Source organism: Rattus rattus, chromosome 11 (genome assembly GCF_011064425.1).
Source record: "Rattus rattus isolate New Zealand chromosome 11, Rrattus_CSIRO_v1, whole genome shotgun sequence".
Classification (NCBI taxonomy): domain Eukaryota; kingdom Metazoa; phylum Chordata; class Mammalia; order Rodentia; family Muridae; genus Rattus; species Rattus rattus.
In genome coordinates, this window is record NC_046164.1 from 1,919,038 (window position 1) to 1,925,676 (window position 6,639).

A 6,639-nucleotide genomic window follows, 5' to 3' on the forward strand; every position below is an offset into this window, starting at 1 on the left:
ACATTGCTTTATATAGCAGATGGAAATCATTACAATTAGCCACAACTGGTCTAAATGCAAAGGACTGACCATGCAATGTTCAGCCCCAGTTGATGCATCGGGGAGCCTTAGGAAAGGGCTGTGGGAAAGGTTCTAAGAGTCAAAGACATTTCAGGAAGTGTGCTTCAAAACTGTGTCTTCTAGATGTGATGAGGAGGCTACTCCCATGAAACCTCAACAATATAGCTGTCTAAATAAAACTCAAACAAACACAACAATAGCAAGTGAAGGAAATACCATGGGGCCCTACACCTAATTAAAAAGATACACAGAATTAACAAAAGCTGTGAGAAGTATAATTAGTCTTCCCCAAAGGATGGACCCTCTAATTGTTTATCTAATACCATGTGGTCATCCCTAAAAGCATATACACACAAGCACTCTAAATTGACTCGAAAGCATTTATATATTTATTAATCCACATATTTATGATTATATATTTATAGGGATAGACTGACAGACAGATAGATAGATAGATATAGATCTGTGTATCTCTAGCCCCCACTTTAGCGTTACAGATGCATACAAACATCTTGTTATTTCTGTTGTTGTTTGGTTGGTTTGGTTTTTCTTCATACAGACACTAGGGATTCAAAGCCAGGTCCTCACCCTTATGCAAGAGGCATTTGACTGACTGAGCCATATTCTCATTTCCTTTTTTTAATGACCTTTACAGTTTAAAGAGTATTTCCTGGACATTTTGAAAGCTACCCCTCAGTTTATGTTTTTCTGATACCTTCATATGGCTATACTTTGGCTGTAGATTTTGAGGAAGAAAAACAGCTGTAACCTGCCTCAGTGTTCAGTCAGGAGTAAATAGTGTCTATATCTCTTCTTACTGATGACACCGAAATGGTGTCTTCTGGGTTTCTCTTATATTACTTTCCCTTTGGAATAAACATTTGGGGTGATAATATTAAGCTGTGCAAATACCCTGTTTGTGCAGTAAATTTTGACAACTTGGGATTCAGCCACAGATCTTGAAAGTTGTATTAGTCTAAGGGTGATTTCCTATTGTTCTCATCCACTCCATAATCACCTTTTGAAATTCTTCTGTGAGAAAAAGGCACCCCTTTTCCAAAAAGAAAAAAAAAGAAAGACTTTTTTAATTGTCACCACTGGTAAGACTTTCACACCCTTTGAGCCAAATGTCCTAAGCACCTTACAGGACATGAAACACAGCAGCATGTGAGAGTCCGGTTTCTTCCACTAGGCACTCTCTAATGCTGCAATGGCCTTGTCTGAGTTGTCGGCTAGAGGCCAACAACAGCAATCAAGGAGACTTGTCCGTAAGTTGCAAGGTCCCCAGGTGAGTAAAACTACCCATGGCTTAGTGCAAACATTAGGGATAAACACAAAAGCATCAAGTGACAGGACAGACAGACACCTGGGAGTTAGGTATGACTAGGAGGGACGATTCGGACGTCCAACACTCTAAACAAGTCAGCCTACTGTTCTCTCTTCATTCTGGTTAGCTCTTCGTCCACGCTTGTTATCAATTCTAGAAAGATTTAGCTGTCCATTGGGATATATCTCTGTATCACAGTTCCTTCATGCCCCATTCTAAACCCCTCCTTTCATGTCTTTCAACAGTGAAAATTCTGTCTCTGTCTTTCTTTAAATGAACAAAGGATATCAACAGACATTTTAAAAGAACTAGAAGGGGAGGGAGAGCTAAACCTTCAGAGAGGCAGACACGCCTGGGAAACCAGAAGAGACTGCACGCTGCACACAGTACTGACCCCAGAGGAAAACAAAAGCTATCTGGAACCCTGGTGCACCAAACCTCCCAGAAGGGGCGGCGCAGATCTTCCTGACTGCTGAGGCCGTGGAGAGCTCATAGGCAACACCCCGCGAGCAAACTTGAGCCTGGGGACCACAGGTAAGACAAACTTTTCTGCTACAAACGACTTGCCTGGTGAACTCAAGACACAGGCTCACAGGAACAGCTGAAGACCTGTAGAGAAGAAAAACTAGGCGCCCGAAAGCAGAACACTCTGTCCCCATAACTGGCTGAAAGAAAACAGGAAAACAGGTCTACAGCACTCCTGAAACACAGGCTTATAAGACAGTCTAGCCACTGTCAGAAATAGCAGAACAAAGTAACACTAGAGATAATCTGATGGCGAGAGGCAAGCGCAGGAACCCAAGCAACAGAAACCAAGACTACATGGCATCATCGGAGCCCAATTCTCCCACCAAAGCAAACACAGAATATCCAAACACACCAGAAAAGCAAGATCTAGTCTCAAAATCATATTTGATCATGATGTTGGAGGACTTCAAGAAAGACATGAAGAACTCCCTTAGAGAAACACAGGAAAACATAAACAAACAAGTAGAAGCCTACAGAGAGGAATCACAAAAAATTCCTAAAAGAATTCCAGGAAAACATAAATAAACAAGTAGAAGCCCATAGAGAGGAGTCACAAAAATCCCTGAAAGAATTCCAGGAAAACACAATCAAACAGTTGAAGGAATTAAAAATGGAAATAGAAGCAATCAAGAAAGAACACATGGAAACAACCCTGGATATAGAAAACCAAAAGAAGAGACAAGGAGCTGTAGATACAAGCATCACCAACAGAATACAAGAGATGGAAGAGAAATCTCAGGAGCAGAAGATTCCATAGAAATCATTGACTCAACTGTCAAAGATAATGTAAAAGCGGAAAAAGCTACTGGTCCAAAACATACAGGAAATCAGGACTCAATGAGAAGATCAAACCTAAGGATAATAGGTATAGAAGAGAGTGAAGACTCCCAGCTCAAAGGACCAGTAAATATCTTCAACAAAATCATAGAAGAAAACTTCCCTAACCTAAAAAAAGAGATACCCATAGGCATACAAGAAGCCTACAGAACTCCAAATAGATTGGACCAGAAAAGAAACACCTCCGTCACATAATAGTCAAAACACCAAACGCACAAAATAAAGAAAGAATATTAAAAGCAGTAAGGAAAAAGGTCAAGTAACATATAAAGGCAGACCTATCAGAATCACACCAGACTTTTAACCAGAAACTATGAAGGCCAGAAGATCCTGGACTGATGTCATACAGACCCTAAGAGAACACAAATGCCAGCCCAGGTTACTGTATCCTGCAAAACTCTCAATCAACATAGATGGAGAAACCAAGATATTCCATGACAAAACCAAATTTACACAATATCTTTCTACAAATCCAGCACTACAAAGGATAATAAATGGTAAAGCCCAACATAAGGAGGCAAGCTATACCCTAGAAGAAGCAAGAAACTAATCGTCTTGGCAACAAAACAAAGAGAAGAAAAGCACACAAACATAACCTCACATCCAAATATGAATACAACAGGAAGCAATAATCACTATTCCTTAATATCTCTCAACATCAATGGCCTCAACTCCCCAATAAAAAGACATAGATTAACAGACTGGATACGCAACGAGGACCCTGCATTCTGCTGCCTACAGGAAACACACCTCAGTGACAAAGACAGACACTACCTCAGAGTGAAAGGCTGGGAAACAACTTTCCAAGCAAATGGTCGGAAGAAGCAAGCTGGAGTAGCCATTCTAATATCAAATAAAGTCAATTTTCAACTAAAAGTCATCAAAAAAGATAAGGAAGGACACTTCATATTCATCAAAGGAAAAATCCACCAAGATGAACTCTCAATCCTAAATATCTATGCCCCAAATACAAGGGCACCTACATACGTAAAAGAAACCTTGCTAAAGCTCAAAACACACATTACACCTCACACAATAATAGTAGGAGATTTCAACACCCCACTCTCATCAATGGACAGATCATGGAAACAGAAATTAAACAGAGACGTAGAAAGACTAAGAGAAGTCATGAGCCAAATGGACTTAACAGATATTTATAGAACATTCTATCCTAAAGCAAAAGGATATACCTTCTTCTCAGCTCCTCATGGTACTTTCTCCAAAATTGACCATATAATTGGTCAAAAAAATGGGCCTCAACAGGTACAGAAAGATAGAAATAATCCCATGCGTGCTATCAGACCACCACGGCCTAAAACTGGTCTTCAATAACAATAAGGGAAGAATGCCCACATATACGTGGAAATTGAACAATGCTCTACTCAATGATAACCTGGTCAAGGAAGAAATAAAGAAAGAAATTAAAAACTTTTTAGAATTTAATGAAAATGAAGATACAACATACCCAAACTTATGGGACACAATGAAAGCTGTGCTAAGAGGAAAACTCATAGCGCTGAGTGCCTGCAGAAAGAAACAGGAAAAGAGCATATGTCAGCAGCTTGACAGCACACCTAAAAGCTCTAGAACAAAAAAAGCAAATACACCCAGGAGGAGTAGAAGGCAGGAAATAATCAAACTCAGGCAAAATCAACCAAGTAGAAACAAAAGGACCATAGAAAGAATCAACAGAACCAAAGTTGGTTCTTTGAGAAAATCAACAAGATAGATAAACCCTTAGCCAGACTAACGAGAGGACACAGAGAGTGTGTCCAAATTAACAAAATCAGAAATGAAAAGGGAGACATAACTACAGATTCAGAGGAAATTCAAAAAATCATCAGATCTTACTATAAAAGCCTATATTCAACAAAACTTGAAAATCTGCAGGAAATGGACAATTTCCTAGACAGATACCAGGTACCGAAGTTAAATCAGGAACAGATAAACCAGTTAAACAACCCCATAACTCCTAAGGAAATAGAAAGAAGTCATTAAAGGTCTCCCAACCAAAAGAGCCCAGGTCCAGACAGGTTTAGTGCAGAATTCTATCAGACCTTCATAGAAGACCTCGTATTAATATTATCAAACTATTCCACAAAATTGAAACAGATGGAGCACTACCGAATTCCTTCTATGAAGCCACAATTACTCTTATACCTAAACCACACAAAGACCCAACAAAGAAAGAGAACTTCAGACCAATTTCCCTTATGAATATCGATGCAAAAATACTCAATAAAATTCTGGCAAACCGAATCCAAGAGCACATCAAAACAATCATTCACCATGATCAAGTAGGCTTCATCCCAGGCATGCAGGGATGGTTTAATATCTGGAAAACCATCAACGTGATCCATTATATAAACAAACTGAAAAAGAACAAAACCACATGATCATTTCATTAGATGCTGAAAAGCATTTGACAAAATTCAACACCCCTTCATGATAAAAAGTCCTGGAAAGAATAGAATTCAAGGCCCATACCTAAACATAGTAAAAAGCCATATACAGCAAACCAGTTGCTAACATTAAACTAAATGGAGAGAAACTTGAAGCAATCCCACTAAAATCAGGGACTAACAAGGCTGCCCTCTCTCCCCTACTTATTCAATATAGTTCTTGAAGTTCTAGCCAGAGCAATCAGACAACAAAAAGGAGATCAAGGGGATACAGATCGGAAAAGAAGAAGTCAAAATATCACTATTTGCAGATGATATGATAGTATATTTAAGTGATCCCAAAAGTTCCACCAGAGAACTACTAAAGCTGATAGACAACTTCAGCAAAGTAGCTGGGTATAAAATTAACTCAAATAAATCAGTAGCCTTCCTCTACACAAAAGAGAAACAGGCCGAGAAAGAAATTAGGGAAATGACACCCTTCATAATAGATCCAAATAATTTAAAGTACCTCGGTGTGACTTTAACCAAGCAAGTGAAAGATCTGTACAATAAGAACTTCAAGACTCTGAAGAAAGAAATTGAAGAAGATCTCAGAAGATGGAAAGATCTCCCATGCTCATGGATTGGCAGGATTAATATAGTAAAAATGGCAATTCTACCAAAAGCGATCTACAGATTCAATGCAATCCCTATCAAAATACCAATCCAATTCTTCAAAGAATTAGACAGAACAATCTGCAAATTCATCTGGAATAACAAAAAACCCAGGATAGCTAAAACTATCCTCAACAATAAAAGGACTTCAGGGGGAATCACTATCCCAGATCTCAAGCAGTATTACAGAGCAATAGTGATAAAAACTGCATGGTATTGGTACAGAGACAGACAGATAGACCAATGGAACAGAATTGAAGACCCAGAAATGAACCCACACACCTATGGGCACTTGATTTTTGACAAAGGAGCCAAAACCATCCAATGGAAAAAAGATAGCATTTTCAGCAAATGGTGCTGGTTCAACTGGAGGTCAACATGTAGAAGAATGCAGATCGATCCATGCTTATCACCCTGTACAAAAGCTTAAGTCCAGGGGATCAAGGACCTCCACATCAAACCAGATACCTCAAACTAATAGAAGAAAAAACTAGGGAAGCATTTGGAACACATGGGCACTGGAAAAAATTTCCTGAACAAAACACCCATGGCTTATGCTCTAAGATCAAGAATCGACAAATGGGATCTCATAAAACTGCAAAGCTTCTGTAAGGCAAAGGACACTGTGGTTAGGACAAAACGGCAACCAACAGATTGGGAAAAGATCTTTACCAATCCTACAACAGATAGAGGGCTTATATCCAAAATATACAAAGAACTGAAGAAGTTAGACAGCAGGGAGACAAATAACCCTATTAAAAAATGGGGTTCAGAGCTAAACAGAGAATTCACAGCTGAGGAATGCCGAATGGCTGAGAAACACCTAAA